The sequence below is a fragment of the Lolium perenne genome, chromosome 7, assembly GCF_019359855.2.
Source record: "Lolium perenne isolate Kyuss_39 chromosome 7, Kyuss_2.0, whole genome shotgun sequence".
Lineage (NCBI taxonomy): Eukaryota > Viridiplantae > Streptophyta > Magnoliopsida > Poales > Poaceae > Lolium > Lolium perenne.
The window spans coordinates 239,433,940-239,441,506 of NC_067250.2; the positions used below are offsets into that span (position 1 = coordinate 239,433,940).

Genomic DNA, 7,567 nt, shown 5'->3' on the forward strand with positions numbered 1-7,567 from the left:
GTGAAACAACCATGCGATGAATGTTTTTATGAAGTTCGATACCACCATAAGAAGCACATGGACACTCCTGCACTTTTGTGAGCACCCCACCCCTCGATATAGTACCTCAATGATAAACATTTTGGTCAAACCACTTTATGCTCGTAGTGCACTTTATTTTGATGACCACATTTTGGGAAAGCCTTTGCAGCCGTCATCTCAGGTTGCACCGACACGATGTGGAAAAATAAGCCTAAGCAACCATGATGTTCCAAATATACAATGACACATTGGCCAACAAATAATCCAACCATCATTTAGTAAAGTGAACACGAAGGTGATGTTTAAAGAGTTGTAGAAACTCGAAAGTGTATGTCAGCACCATGGTGGCAAGTTCGTTCTGGTATCCTCAGAAGTTGGGCCAATATGCACACAAATGCCACTTAAATGTGCCCATTTAACAATTTGGCAATATAGATAGAGCCCATATGACTGTTGAAAGCCCTTGGGCACATTTTACTCTGTTGGATATCAAATTTGACAACCTCAAATTTACTCTTTGGAATCATAATAGAGAATGAACTAGTGAACAAATCAAGTTGGAACACAGTTTCATCCCATGCAAGTAACCTTATACGGTCATCCATCAATCACTGTCCCAAAATCCTCGAAACATCTGTCCGTGCAGGGTGCAGCTAACATTGCGTGCAAGATATTCAACTGGTTGATCCATTAATGTTGCTTCCTAATCATGCAGTTGTAAGTGTTGTCTCGAGTAGCCACATCGTCGATCAATCAACCAATCATGCCTGTGGGATGATGTAGGTTCGTCAGCTCGGAGCACGCTCTTGTCGGAATTTATTGCTGCAATCCATTGCTCGAGCCAATTCTGAAACGTGTACGTTGTTCCGTCAAAAAAGGGGGGATGGCTGGTTTCAGTGGCATTATTGAAAGGGTGAATGATTTGTTTGGGGTCCCATTGCACCAAGAAAGCTCTAGAGTTCCTTTTCTTAGAAGAGAAGCTTATTATTTTGACTGATCTGTTGCGCCTTATTTTCATTTTCAAATGGAATATTTTTCCTCCTCGGAAGGATACACAATTTTATTTCTCTGGAATATGTAGAGCCTGCTGCTCGTCTGGAAATATTTGTATAATCTCATCAATTTGCCCATATTTCCCTGCTAATATCGTAAGAAAGAGGGTGCTGCTTTTCAATTCAGTAAGCTGAAACCCCAGGCCCGTCGATTTTCTTCTCGATCTCCCCTCACTTCACCCTGGCACTGCCACGGGCAACCTCTCCTCCTCGACAAGAAACCTCAATTTAAGCTGATTGTGCGCATCATCCCCAAAACTCAGTATAGATCCCATCCAAATGCGGCATTCCGATATGAAAATATCCAGAATCAAGTTCAGCAACACACACATGCCCACCAGCAAAAACATCTCAACTGAGCTCCAATTTACAGGCAAACCCGCGAAAACCAATACTAGCTTCACAAGCTTAATGTTTTGTTGACGGTAAAGTTTGTTGACACTTAATTTAAAATGGGTAAACTGGAACTAGATACTACAGTTAAGAGGGTTCACACATGCATATTTACACATGATGAGTGCCACGAAATGTTCGAGACGCACAAGACGTTTGCATATATATTCTTGCCGAGAGTTTTAAGACTAGGCAAAAGGGCAGCTGCGGAATTATCCTGGTGCCAGCAACAAAACAAGGCCTAAAATTTCTCCAGGTAAGTTAATTTTGAGGTCAACAAGCATTCTTCGCTGCCTCGCGGGCTTCCCTGTGACCAGAAACAATTCGAACATAAGCATTGTCAGAATTTTGTGCATAACTCCTGTTCCAGAAGATTAATCATAACTAAGGAATACACTATGCTGGTCAAGATTAGGTGCTCTTTCCATGAATAAACTGCTAGAACTGAAGAGATCAAAGATAAATTCTAGCTAAAAATACCAACAGGCCCTAAATAACTTAATCCATGTGATATTCATTTGGAGAGAGGGCCATCTTCTATGTACACAATTGCCTATCAAGAGAGAAAATAATCATCTGCCTTCTACAAGGAATTTGATACATGTATGATATCATTTACCCTTTCACTGAACTTATGATGTAAGGAAGTGCATGCGATGCTTCACATCATGAAAACATGGACCAGTTACCTTAAAGCATTTGCAATTTCAGCACTCTTAGGGTCAAGCTTCAAGCCATCTGCAAAAGCCTCACATGCTTTCTCATAGTCCTATAAGTAGATACAACCAGAAGATCAATTCTATGGTCGTCACCATGGATGCTTGAAAAAAAGTAACTATGTTCTTTTTTACCTTCTGTAACATAAAAGCTGCCCCTTGTCGATAACAGGCTTTTGGCCAATGAGGTCGTGCCATTCTGCACATAGTAGCATAGGAGAGAGCACCGCTTCCGTTCCCGCCACGCAAGCGAGCAAAGACTCAGATTTGCCAATATGGTTACACGATCATCTGGACTAGGGTCAAATGCCATTACCTACAGTACACCAATCACATACAGGTTTTAGCAATACCTAAAACAGCATTCCAAGATAATAAATAGATCAATGAGGATAACGCTCAAATAGTGTTATGCTGATTGATATAGAGCTTGAGCACATGAAACGAGCAACTGTGTTGGACAAGCTGGTACATTTCAAAGTAGAAACTAGTATTGCATTGCTTCAGCCTTCTGAACACAAACTGCTCAACTATGTCATTGTTGCTAAGATACAATAGCTGTCATTTAACGGATGAACATTACACTCTTTTCAAATCTCCTAAATAATGGAACTACTATCTCCATTCAAGATGTAAGGCATTGACCATTAATTTCTATAAATGTATGCTGTAGTAGAATATAAAATAATACATACTATGAGAGCATGTCTCATGATAGGTCTAATTAAGATACTAATTGATGTTGTAGTGCTGGTACTTGGTTTTATATAACGATTGACTAAAATGCCTTACACTCTGTAGTGGAGGAAGCATCTAAGGACGCAAGTTTTACCAGAAAGATGTAGCATTAGCTTTCAACAAAACTACAGTGTTGACTGAGGTCAATTGTTTAGAAATATACAAAACATCTGTCATTCAGGCAATAATGACTTACACAACTATAGAACTGTGACGCTATAAAATATTGCTCTCTCTGAAAGGCCTCCTTAGCTTTCTGTTTCAGTCCAGTTCTTCTCTTTTCACACTTCTGTTTATCCTGAGCACAGAATTTTTGTGGTTAGAACAAATATGTAGAACTAGAATTTCATGGAATCTGTACCAATTTGCAAGTTTCAGCCTGAATAGCCTAATTGTCACTTAGTTACTTATAAGATCAAATTGTGTTATGTTGCAGTTTTGAAGGTTTATCGTAGATTCATTATAAAAACTATTGTCCGGAGCGAAAAACTACAAAAATTTGCGCAATAGCGTCTAAGATAACTTCTTGAGCCTAGCACATTATTACATGAGTAGTTGCTCATGCAGTCATACCCAAAGATTGGAATTTTGCCAGTAGTGATGCAAGGGATGAAAAGTAAAATTTGCATTGCATACTTTGTACATTTGCCTTTATGACAATACTAAGTTAAAACTATTTCTTCTCTGGATGACAGGCAGAACTGCTGGATAATAGCAATTATGATAATAATCCATGGAGATAAATACTATGTGTAACTGCAAGTGAGGATAGAAGGAAACACATGCCCTCGGTTTCAAACCAAAGGACTCCACATGAGAAATGATTCCATCGATACTCCATTCGGGCAGTGTTGGAATTGGAGAAGTTAAAGGGAATAACATTTCAACCATGTCCCTTCTGCCTTCAGAAGCAGCAAATTCAATAGGTGTTCTACCAAACTGCAAGAATAACAGAAAAGGTTGGTTTTACAATTAATCATCACCCAGCATAAATACTATGTAGAAGTAGCATTTTGAGTTTCTTTTACTTCTACAAGACTATCAAGAAGCTGTACATTTTTCTTAATACATAGTTTAGTAGATAACAAACATTTACATGACATGTTCTGCAAGTTACAACGCAAGAGATTTTAAATCTACAATGTTTAAACATCATATGTACTGAGAGTGAGGGCAGAAGACAATATACACTGAACAGGTTAGTATAACATGTGTCGGATGTTTTCTGCGGAGCATGTAAGTTTTGATAAAGAATTGTGTGTTTACTCCTCATTCAAGCCTATTCCTCGCAGCATGAGTACACTTTTCTCAAACACACGCCTAGAAGGAACCACCAAGAAGACGGCAAAAGTACAAAGGATGTAGCAAAGCTACAAAAACAGAACTCAAGAAGAAATGGAAAACTGAACTGTACAAGGCCAGCACCCCTAGCCTAGCCTACAAGGACTCAGGTGGGCTAGCATGAGTACACTTGGTCAGAAAAAGTATAGGCAAGCAGATTATTCTAATTTGTCAAGAGTCTACAGCCTAACTTTACCCTATAGGGAAACAATGCTTAGCTACCTATAACAGAGTTGATGCATGAAATAGATCATGACAAAGGATAACATCAAAAGAGGATACCAATAAAAACTCACTTCATCTGGAATATTGGGGTTAGCACCAGCATCTAGTAAGCATTGCACGGTACCAGGTAAGCCATATTGCACGGCCAAAATCAAGTTAGTAATACCACTGAAGTCAACGAAATTCACATCAGCACCTGCCTGTGTAAATGAACAACTGTTTGATCATTTGAGCTAATGCTTCACATGTCAGCCATAAAAATGTGTTTATATAGAAATGCTAATGAAGCTGGCACAGAGTTCACTTTAAGAAAGTTCCACACGAAGAGAGAGTACTGACCTGAATGAGTAGCTTCACACATTCTAGTGACTTAGTACGCATGGCCCAACTCAATGGGGTATAATTAAGACTGCAAACCTTATTAGGCTGTGGAAAGTGGAAGAAATAGAAAGAAATGTGTTTATATAGAAATTATGCATAACACACTCTTCCCATTAAAAAACATAACGCAGACTTCTAGGAAAGCGAGCAAGTTCTACTATAGGAAAAATAATTACTGTCCGTGTAACCTTTTTGTTGTTTCGCACAATGTATACTCTTTGATTTAAACTCAAATAGAATATAGAGAAGGAGCACAAGTGCAACTGAACGCAAGATTTTCAATTTCAGAGTTTTTCTTTTGCACACAGCCAAGGAGAGAATCAAGAAACTGATGTCTTACATCGGCATGGTGCTCCAACAAAAATTTCATCATGCAATCTTGCTTATGAAGAGCAGCTGCATGCAACGGTGTCCCTTGTACAGAATGTAAATCCACATTGATTCCTCTTGAAAGCAGCAGTTCTACTATTTCAAAATTTCCTGGAAAGAAATTATAAAAAATTGGCAAAATGTAGCAGTAGCTGTCTTTGTCAATAGATCTGCATTGAATGAACTCCAGACAAGGCTTCAGTTTATCAAGCATTAACTGATCATTATCCTTCAGTTACCAATGATCCCATCCAGGACGATGTTTACAAATGTGATCGGATTGGGACTAATTATACATTCACTACTTCTGTATCTAAGCCTAGCAGTAGAAAAATCATCAAGTTTTAGCTTATACAAGTTTACAATCAATACCTTGAATAAGAAACAATAGGAAATCGAACATGTAGTTTCCAAACTCAAAAGGTGTTCGCCAGAAAACATGGCACTCCTTCTTTCATCATGCAAAGGAATCAATCACATAGACACATATGGCAAGATATGCTAAAACAGAAGCATCAAGCGCATCGCTTTTACGAACAGAGGTGTCATGGTAGTCAACCGTCATGATCTCAAGAACGACAATTGCAGCCCTGGGCCATGATTGTGTGTTTCATCCTTACTTTATTCCTTAGCCAAGTCTCTTCAAACAAAGAGAGGCTGGCAATCAAATCTCAACAAAAGGAAGACTGATCTTATCGAAAGCATTTGGGTGCCAATTTCTTCAATCAATGAGAAATTAACAAGTTCCTCCTATATAATCAACTTCCTCTGTTCACTAATATAAGATGTTTTGACAGTAAATTAGCTTGCTGAAACGTCTTAAATTAGTGAACGGAGGGAGTAGTTTTATTAAGGAATGGGACCAACTTCTCAGTTTAAGACATGTGTGCAGTAATCAGTGATGGTAATTTAGTACTTTTGGCTTTCCATTCCCATATCCACCTCATAACCAAGCCTTCCCCTTTGGGTTTAAAACATGGGGATATGAACCGTTCACACCCCTATCGAATCCATGTCATTTTTCTTAAACCATTTCCACCATGAAACATAGGATCCATTTTTATTTCTCATTCCCGCTATCGAAACATAGGATCAGACTTAACACAAGCAAGCATTCTGATTCCAAGTTCTCATATCCCTACAGCTATAAGAGCCTTAAACGGAAAGCGACAACAATTATTTTTCGGAGTCTAAGCATTGCTGCTTATATCCATAGATGTGGGTTTCAAATGAAAAAAGATCGAAGTGACTGTAAATTCCCTAAAATATGTGATGTATCGACTCCAAATATACTTTTTGAGAAAGAGAGAGACCTTTTGCTGCAGCGCCATGGAGAGGTGACCATATTTTGCCAGCTAATGGATCAGCACCATGATCAATAAGATATCTGGCAGCAGCAGCTCCTCCATAAAAGGCAGAATAGAACAGTGGTGTCTCACCTGCAGCAACACGAGAAAAAGAAACAGCAGGAGCTCAACAATCTCACACCATTCTTGCCCTTCACCCAAAAAAATCCATTCACAGTTCAGTAATGAAGTATCAAATGCCTTTCCATCTGAAATATGTTTACTATTGACAATTAAAGCGGTGCCAAGATTCCACGATTACTGATAGAAGAGACGACACTTTAGATCCATTCCACAGATATCGCTTTGCCCATATAACATTTCTGAAGAAAAACCAAACCGATACCTGTGATGTTGTGCATGAACTTTATAGACATGGCTGTATTGCATATGTTTGATTTAACTGTAAATGCACAGAACATGTAACACCAAATTTGAAGCCTAAAATACAAATTTCACATGGTAGTAAAAGTTGAAGAGCTGCAGAATTGACGCGATGGGAGCAACGGGACTAGTGAAGAGGACGAAACCTTTGAAGTTGGGTTGATTGACATCAAGACGGAGGTCCTCGACGATGTACCTGCAGACCTCCACCCGCCCCGCCGCGGCCGCCAGGTGCAGCGCGCGGTTCCCTTCGCCATCCGTCACCGCCGCAAGTACAGCGGCCTCGTCCTGGCCCCCCGAGTCGAGCCCCCGCGCCATCTCTTCGCAGTACGTTGATTTCCGTATGTTCGCTGCCAAGAAAGAACATTCGAGGGCACACCCATTCACCCAAACTGGAAAATCCAGCTGGTAACGGTGGCCCTGTTGGTTCTTTCGAGGAAGAACAGAAAGAGACCTTCACTACTGGCTTCAACTGGCTTGTAGTCATATTCGCTTCAAAGAAAGAACACTCTAACATCTAACTATCGGTATTCGAGCCGGATTCGCCGGTGTGGTAGTGCCTGCGGCACGCTGTGTCGTCGAACACCTTGACGATCATCTC

General features: G+C 39.9%; 1 pseudogene; it reads right to left on the bottom strand.

Moving 5' to 3' along the window:
* Positions 1 to 1,456: 1,456 nt before the first annotated feature.
* Positions 1,457 to 7,284, bottom strand: LOC139829841 (uncharacterized; annotated as a pseudogene).
* Positions 7,285 to 7,567: the final 283 nt, after the last annotated feature.